Below are 9809 nucleotides of genomic sequence, written 5' to 3'. Positions count from 1 at the left end.
AGAACCATTTGGAAGTGCCCTGGCAGCGTAGCTGATGAGACCAAATGCATTGTTCTGAAGTGCTGCACAGATAGGCTGCAAAAGCAAAGCAATTTCTCAGCAAATCCTTGATACTGGACAAATAATGAAGTCACACAGTAACTTTCCACTCGTCTCAAATGTAGGAAGATCTAATAGGGTGCGTTAATATTATTGCCGAGTCTGTTAGGTGTATTCAGACAAGTGAGGCAGGCTGCTACCTTGTGTTCCTTAGATTAAAGAGTGCTAATTGGTTAGCTTTAAATGTCATCTTCGAATCAGGCCTGCTAGGATTTAAAAATTAAAGTGCTTCTGCTTTCTAAGAGGCATTTTTAAATAAATACTGCTATTTAGAGTACAGTAACTATTTTGTGATTTGCATCTTCACAAGGGTGGAACTACCTGGGATGTATTTCTCTGCAAAACCAGTATCTGGAAAAGTAGGAATTACACTCTCTTGCAGCTGACTCAGACTCAGTAATACAAGAAAAATCCTCTTACACCAATGTAAATGTTGTTAAAAGGCAGCAGTGTTAAACTAAGGATTAAAAAGAAAAAAAATCACACTACTACAGTGTGAAACCAAACATGTGATGCAGGGGAATCCCACTCCGAAAGAGATTACATTTGGCATTTCCCCTTGTTGATGGTGTTCTCAGAATGTCAGTCTTTAACCAGCTTGGTAAGTCCTCTTTCCAGACCTTGTTTATTATTTTTTGTTATATGAACTATTTCAACCAATGCTGAATACTTGTTATGTTCTTGCATTTGTGCTGATAGACGGTGGTGGTATGTCATCCATCTGCATTGAGCAAATAGACTGCTTTAAAATGAGTAGCATGTGTCTCACTGCTTGTATTTTAGGAAGACTGTGTTCTGGGTATTAACTCTGCAGTCTTGGTAGAAATTGAGCAGTTGTGATAGGAGTGGCTTGAGAAGGGTCTCAAGGAGAAGGACTTGCGGGTGTTGGCTGATGAAAAACTCATCATGGGCTGGCAATGGTCACTGGCAGCACAGGAGGCGATGGTGTCTGGGCTGCATCAAAAGCAGTGTGAGCAGCAGGACAGGGAGGGCATTCTGCCGCTCTGCTCTGGTGAGACCTTACCTGGAGCAGTGCATCCATTTCTGGTGCCCCCACTGTACAACGGACATGGAACTGTTGGGACATTTCCAGAGATGGGCAATGAAAATGTTCAGAGGGATGGAGTACCTCCCCTGTGGGGACAGGCTGAGAGAGTTGGGGCTGTTCAGCCTGGAGAAACAAAAAGGCTCTTCAGAGCCCTAGAGCAACCTTCCAGTACCTGAAGAGGAACTACAAGATAGCCAGGGAGGACCTTTTACAAGGGCATGTAGTGATAGGATGAGAGGGAATAGCTTTAAGCCATTAAGGAAAGCAGATTTAGAGGAGATTAGGAAGAAATTCTTTACCATGAGGGTGGTGAGACACTGGAACAGGTTGTCCAGGGAGGCTGTGAATGCCCACTCCCTTGAATTGTTCAAGATGAGGTTGAATGAGGTCTTGAGCAACCTGGTCTAGTGGAGAAATGACTCCCATTTTTATTTAAGCAGGAGTGTGTCTCACTGTATACAATAAATTATACACAGCTCTTGAAACACTCCTAGTTTTCTACTGTGGCACAAAACAGCAGAGGGAGCACAAGAACATAATTTTCATATAGCTCCTATAAATATTAATACTTCATTCCCTCCTAAAAAAAAAAAAGGAAACCTCAAACAACAACAATCCAACCAAACCAACAAACTTTTAAAAGACATTTGTCAAAAGCTAATGTTTTACAAAAAGTGAATGTACTGAAAATGCTGCACTTATTTCCTGGTGGATGGGAAAAAAATGTGGATTTTCCTATGTAGTGCCATCATAGTCATAGGTTCTTTTCTTCACATCACCCTAATTACTTGTCAAAGAAATTTGCAGGGCAGTAACCACCCCACAATCTCTGAGCTCCTCAGCTGAATTTAGGTTTGCCACAGAAGGTATCACAGTCAGGGCTGTGTGATGAAGTATGGGCAGAGGATGCAAAGGCTTTTCTGATCAGTTTAGAGTCCAGAGTGTAAGAGCAGCTGCAAGCAGGGATACAGCCAAGAGCTCAGGGTGCAGTGCTCATTTTAAGAATCACCTAGTTACCCTGTTTCTGCACATGGAGAAATGTGATATATGAAAGCTCAGAATGGGAAATGTACTTTAGAGCTGCTTCCTGCCTTTTGCAGAGATGATATTATCTAAATGCAGCTTAAAACCACAGAAATAAGGAATTTCAGTCTACCAAAGTCCTCCTTTTCTTGAATTAACCTGGGCATTTTCTGGCAAGTGCATCATTCACCTGGTAGCATGCAGGGAGTGACACATAAGCTACAAGTTAAAACATGTTATAAGGAACAGAAGGTGTTTTCATTCTAGAATCTCCTGGAATTTGTGATTTTTAGCATCGACACTTGATGTTTCAGCAGGTTAGGTTACTCAGGATACTTAATTTGATATGGTCCTAACTTACTTAGGTTACTTAATGTTACATGGTCAGCATGCTTCAAAAGCTTCTTACCACTGTGTGCTTCTCCAAACTATTAGTCTTGCAGTAAAAGACATTGATCTAAAAGCAACAGTGGAGAAGCTTAATGTAATTCCTTTACAAGAAGAAATCCTGCAATGCTAAAAAGTACTGGTAGCAAAATATCTGTGGAACATTCCCCGAGGAATAATTTGCAAACCTGCATGAAATAGTTATGAGGAACAGAAATTAGGGAAATGAAAAACAATAAACCAAAGTCTAGAACCCTGGAAATGCAACCTGTTTCTAAACTCCCAGGAGGTAAGCAGAGCAGTCTTTGGTCTGCAGTGCTGCCTTCTCACTCTTTTATCTTGAAATCTCTACTGCTGTAAATCTGTAGCACTAGAGGAGGATTTACCAGAACAAGATTTCCGAGGCAGCTCCCCTGAGGTTCTGGTTTTAGGGCAGCATATGGAATGAAGCCTATTAGAGAATACCAATCATTGCTTTTTTTCTTTTTTTTTTCCTTCATCTTTCTTCTTAATTTTATTCATGTCTTCACAATGCAAATCTGGGAGTGAGCCAGCTGTTATTTTTTTCCAGCCTTCTCATTGATTTGGTTAGGTAAATTCTTACTGCAGGCCTTACATTTTTGATCTGCATTTAAATGTGCTATGAGTACACATTGATTGACTGGCAGGTTATTTTATTGTATGCCCAGTGCTAAATCTCTCTCTTTTCCTCTTTTTTTAATTCAGGATTATCTTCATGTCTGCAGTGGGACTTCAACAGCAAAAACCAGTGATGACTTATACACTGAAGTTTGAGGCATCTCTTCTTAAGAGAACATTCTGTAGCACTTCTGTTTGGAAGATCTGGTGTCAAGCATCAGTGCATTAGCCATGAGTAGCTCACATGCTTCTAAGGAGCCCATGGAAAAATACACAAATATTGCTTCTTCCACATGCTTTTGTCCCCTGTGCAAAACATTCCTGCAGAATCCAGCACAGGTAGCATGTGGGCACAGCTACTGTGTGTCCTGTGTCACCTGGTTGCTGAGGTAATTCTGTCACACAAAATGATATTAAATATTCTCAGTATTCATCAGTCACTGCAAGCAAAAAAACTGTGCTGTGCCTAGATGGGGTGTTTGGTTAGGTAAAACTCTCGTTGTTGAAGGGGCTCTAACCTCCTGGGCAGTGGCTATTCTGCATTGCAGTGCCCACCTTACACCCAGTCCTGGGGGAAGAGCTGGAGGGCAGGCATGTGTGAAAAGAGTCTTGTATGGATAATCTCTGCCTGCAGAGATAAAATTATAGTTGTAAATATATGCAGCCACTTCATATGCTCTCTGTGAAAGAAACTTATATTCCCTAGGTTTTCTTTTCTTTTGGACTCCTGTGTTTCTGTTTCTGACTCTCTCTGATGCTATTTTTATGTTGTACTTTCTTGTTTTTAAAGAAGAAGTTCCTAAATGACACGTGTACCGCTCATTACTTGTATTTTAAGATAGTAGACTGAATTAATGTCTGCTGTAACTTAGGTAGATTTACAACAAACCTTACTTTGGCATTTGATGACTGAATTTGACAGTTGAAAAGCTTGCCTTGGCTCCAGGAATGCAGCAGATGAAGGGCCAAATTTCCCCCTCAGATCCTGGCCCAAATCAGCTTGTTTCCCAGTAAAACTGAGAAGAGTTTGATACAAAGAACAGTTGCACACATTTTTATTTTTATTGAATAATTGCCCAAAAGCAGCACATCCAAGGACTTTAAAATTACTCTTTCCCCCCTCTCTCTTAGGAATATCCTTGATCCCGAGTGTTTAATATGTGGGAAGAAGATAGTCACAGATGATGCAATTTTTAATTTTGGCTCTGTGAGTATTTTTTTTTATTTTTAATCCTTCAAACTTTTCTAAGAAGCATAAGAAGATAACTTTGCATCCAATACAAACTCAGAGTGCACAGAGGAGTGCACTTCGTTGCTTAATGAGATTGTCTAGGCAGTCCACCCACAAACATTCCCACTTCTGAGCTGCTCAATATTGTGAGGGTAGAGATGTATTAAGAGACCTAATTTTCTCTCAGGGCTGATACATCTCCTAAACTCCTCATTCCTACATCTGATGATAAACACAGAGATACAGACCCAACTAGCCCTGCTAAGGTGGAACCTGAAGATTTCTTTGAAGCACAATGATGCCACTGTATGAAAAAGATCCCATTCTATCCAGATGTCATAGACATGGTCTCAGTGCTAAAATATGTTAAAATAATTCCCATCCTTATTGCTTGGAGTAGCTAAAGTGACCTTGGAAAGCTTTAACTTAGCCTAAATCACTAATATACCTTTGTTCTGGCTTGTGATTACAAGTGTTCAGGGGATTTGTGTCAATCTGTTCACCAGTTCTGTATTCGCGCTATGTGCTAGGTAAAACCAGATGAAACCAAGAGCAAGGAGACTGAAATAATTACAGCCAAGGGCATGAACAGGAGTTTTCTTCATTCAGGGCAATCAGATCCATATAAGGTAAGCCATGGTTGACATCTAGAAGGTCAAGTTATGAAACAATACACAATAAAAATGCTGCACTTAATTTAATACTTAAGTCATGAGTGTAAAAGATGCTTTAAATCTTATTTGTTGTATCTCTGTTTCTATCCAAACTTATCTATCCACTGTAGCATTGATACTTTAAATATCTGTATCCTCTATGTGTCCATTTTTGCAGCCATTTAGCCATATGGAGTTGTGTAGGAAGATTTATCTTCCTCATGTGCCATGGCAGGTTTTTCACATGGAAACCACGTGGGGAAAGGTATATCTGTGTCTTCATCTGCTTCACACATGTAAATTATGTTGGCAGATATCCATCAGACTTAGTCAGTAAGACAAGAGAAGGTGGAAATGACATGAGATTGATTTTAGAATCCGCTGCCATGCTAACCTTAGTGGCTTGTAGTCGGGGAGTGCTGAGGTGCTAAGCAACTCACAGGATTAATCCCAGCAAACGTGGAGTAATTCTTGGAGTAATCATTGCTTGGATGACTCATCTGTATTATGAAATGGAAATTATTTCAAAACACATTCTGTACTTCCCTGCTTACTGGGGATTCTGGACATCAGAAAGGTCCTTTTATATCTGAACGGTACAGAGTGTTTTTATATCTGAACGGTACACAGTGTTTTTCTATTACTTGGCTGTTTATATACATGGTGTGCAACTCTCCAAATGTTCCAGCCTTTGAATAACTGGCTAATAGCTTTAGTGGTTCAGAAAAACATGCATTCAAGTGTTGCACTTTTGTAGTCTACCCAAAGGCCAGCCAGCCTCTGAGCGTAGGATTACTGCTTGCCTCCATATTCAGAAAGCTGTGCGGTTTAGCCCAAATTCATTCTCCCATCCCCCAGAATAGAGAGGACTGGCCTCGTCTCTCAGCTCTGGCAAGATGCCAAAGCACATGTATAAACAGGATTTTTTATTGTCATTTATTGACATAAGAACACTTCATTGTCAACCCAGCCCCCAAAGATGAACTTTGGGGTTGCTCCTAGTGCTGTCCGCAGATAATCTCTGAAAGCGAAACCCTCTGAAGTCAGTTAAAAGAATTCAGTCATTATACTTTTATTCCTTTTTAATATATTTCCCAGCTCAGCCTTTGAATAAGAAAGTTCACCAGATGCCATTCTAATGTGATTCTCCCTGAATACTTTTGGCAGATATGTAAGACCTGAATTGGTCAAATTCATGAGATAATCACAATTCTGAGGGTTGACACTATGCAAGCCTTTTAGTTCTTTTTAAATATATATATATATTTCTGTAATTTTCCATTTGTATTTTGCAGATTTTTAGGTAGCAAAGTGTCACAAACCAAACTAATTTCTCTCTTCATTGTGACTAGAAATTAATCTAATGGATCTAAGCTAGTAAGTGACTTGAATAGCCCAAATTCCACCCTATTATGCATAGTGACACATGAAACTAGCACTCTTTTGGGCTGGCCATGAAAGCCCCTGCTCTGCCTCTAACTACTGTGACTAATTTAGGAAGAGAGCCAAATGCTGCCATTCTTGGGCCATTGTTTTACCAGCAGTGCAGAAATTATTTTGGGTCTATAATCTTTGAGGGTGTGCTACAAGATCTAAGTAGCCTCATCCACATAAATGCTCTGTCAAAAAAGGTTTTGAATCAGGAATACCCTAAAGTTTCAGAAGAGTCATGCTAAATAAATCCCTGTAGCAAGTTCTTGCTTTTTGATACCTCAGTATTTTTTAAATGACCATTGTAATTCTTTCTTGACTAACCTGACAACGTATATAAAATACCAGGTGAAAGAGAAAATTGCTTACCTGAGCTGCTAGCCTATAAGCCCAAATTACCACAGAATTTTTATCTTGTTCTGATGGCACACTCAGAATCTGAAATCACCTGAAAGATGTTTGTGACATCAAAATTATTTTCTGTCTTTATATAGCAATAAAAATGCTTGATATAAGCACAGCTTCTCTTCTGAGTCAGCAGGTGGGATCCTGCATTCATAGAATCACAGAATGGCTTAGGTTGGAAGGAACCTTAGAAATCATCTACTCCAACTTCCATGCCATGGGCAGTGCCACCTCTCAGCTAGACTGAGCAGCTCAAGGCTTCATCCAGCCTGGCCTTGAACACCCCCAGGGAGGTGACATCCACAACCTCCCTGAGCAACATATTCCAGTCTCACTACCCTCAACCTGAAGAACTTCTTAAGATCCACTCTAACCCTACTCTCTTTCAGCTTAAAACCATTCCCTCTTGTCCTGTTGCTAGAAAAGTCCCTCTCTGGCCTTCCTGTAGGATCCCTTCAGGTATTGGAAGGCAACTCTGAAGTCCCTCTGGAGTCTTCTCTACGCTGAACATGCCCAGCTCCCTCAGGCAATCCTCATAGCAGAGGTGTTCCAGCATTGGGTAGAGCAATACCAAATTCTGCCATTAGATCCTTAGTAAGATTCCTTTCAAGTTCCAAATTTATTGATTTTTTTTAATCAAATAATCTCAAACTCCCGTTTCTACAGACAGAGACTTGTGGAATCTCCTGACAGGGGACAGTAGAGCCATTTATAGTAGGGGTATGGAAGAGATGAGGGAAACCAGACTAAGGAAATTATTTTTTTCCTTTTGAGTGAATATTAGTTTGTAATTAAAAAAAAATATAAAAATTACTCTCTCTGAGAGCTGCCAATTTGGTGTTCATTCATCATGAGCTGTCTCTCTTGACCTTACCTACAGAGGCTTAGTTTCAGTCTATGTAAATGTTAATGTTTATGCATGTCTCCTAGCAAAATGTGTTCTTAATCTCCTGCTGAATTCTTACATCAGAACACACTCAGATTTGGCATGACCATCAGTTATTTTCCAGTCAAAAAACCAACACCTTATAGGACTTCCATATGCTTTCAATTTTTAAGATATTTAATAACATTTTCACCTCTAATTAGGAGAAATAGCTGGGTTTGGCTCTCCCGTTTTCCTGGGAACTAAGAATTTGGTTTTGCCAATCCCTGGGCCATTACAAAACTCCCTTCCTTGGGTTAAATTTTGCTTTTCAGGTTTTGAATAAACTTGTCATTTGGATGCAAGTTTGAGCAGCAACTCATTGCCTGAAAATTAAATGCCACGACATTCAAGCGTAGAAAACAACAGCAAAGCAAACTTGGGTAAAGATTGCTGTATTTAACCCTTTCTCTTCTATCCCAGGAAATACTTGTCACACACAGCTGGATATTTGCAAAACAGTTCTATTTCCCCACATTCATAGCTAGAAGTCACAAAATGCAGAGTATTCCAAAGGTGCCATGGTTCAGGCTGTATTTATTTGCTGCTTGACAGCTAAAATGGCAATTTCTTCTGTAAAATAAAGCAAACAAAAAGTTCTATTTGATGCACTTTGAGTCAACTAAGATATTAACCCACCAAAACTGGGGTTTACAATGGAAAATCAATTTCCCCTTAATGACAGCAGCCCCACTGGCGCCACTTAAAAGTCCTCCAAAAGAAACAGAGAGAGGTTCAGAGTCTGGGTTTAGCACGCTGCAGGCTGGATTCAAGGAGCCCTGTCGTGGACTTGCATTGTCTAATTTGGCTTTACGAGAGTAACCTCAACAGCACATTCTTTCCACTGGTTATTATGTGTTCTCTGCTCTTTATACTGTGAGGCCATGGAGCACATCCTCAGCTAATGCAGATCCATGTGGTTGCAGTGCTTTTGGAGGAGCTGTACTTTATATATTCGATACCTAGATCTGTAGATAGAGCATTTCTTTAACGGAATCACAACGAGGAACTATGAAAATTCCTTTCCAAAGAGAAAAATCTTTCCTAAATCTCACATATCCTTGCACAAGGAGATTCACTTCTCACTGTGGTGGTTCATACTTGCTGAAACCTGCTTGACAATATGCACACTAGTGGTGGTGACAGACTGGGCACAAACCGCAGCTGGAGCTGAAGACTCACCCTTACTACGTGGCTGCTTTGTCTGTCCCTGCCAGGGTCTGATCAGCCACTTTTCCTTCATCGTTTATAAAAAGCAATCTGCCATAAGAACCTCCTCTGCACTGCCCAAATCCTAATTTTTTCCATAAAAGCCTATTGCTGTGAGATCCTAGAGAATAATCATCCCCAGGCTCTGACAGCTAGGTAGAAATAGGTATTAATTTCCACCACTAATGTAATTCCAGAAGTCTGGAGTCACCAGTCTATGCAATGTTTAATTTTTAATACGAAAGATGGTTTGTTTCTAGCCCCACTTAATGAAGGCATGTTAGAATAGTGTGTATTGGGTAACTTTTAAGTAAGGTTTGCAGTTGCCTTCAATGCAAGGGGACTGATCCAGAGAGTTCTAAAATGAAGCTGGAAGTCAGGAGATCTGGTTTGGTCCTGATTTTCATTAAACCATGTTCAGCAGTGGTTTGGGGGGAACTTCTTGTGGGTGAAGAGCACAGCATTAATGCCCTGAGTTCAGCATTTGCAGTCAGCGAAGAGCTTCCAAAGCTGCCAATAAACAACATTACCTTGGTGAGATTTAGAACAGGGTGCAAGGACTCCTGTAAAGGCCTGTTCTACTGACAAGTCTGGAGGTACATTTGTGACAGATATTTCCTGGGATTAATTCCTTTGTATTTAGTGAATGAAAAGGCAGCACGTGGCTTTTTCTGCACCAAGTACCTGCACATAGTCAGAGATGCATTTGCATGCCAAAACTTCAAACTCCATGAAACTTGCCTAGCTTGTGGTTATGCA

The sequence above is a fragment of the Dryobates pubescens genome, chromosome 29 (assembly GCF_014839835.1).
Source record: "Dryobates pubescens isolate bDryPub1 chromosome 29, bDryPub1.pri, whole genome shotgun sequence".
Classification (NCBI taxonomy): Eukaryota; Metazoa; Chordata; class Aves; order Piciformes; family Picidae; genus Dryobates; species Dryobates pubescens.
Note: the sequence above shows the minus strand (reverse complement) of the source record.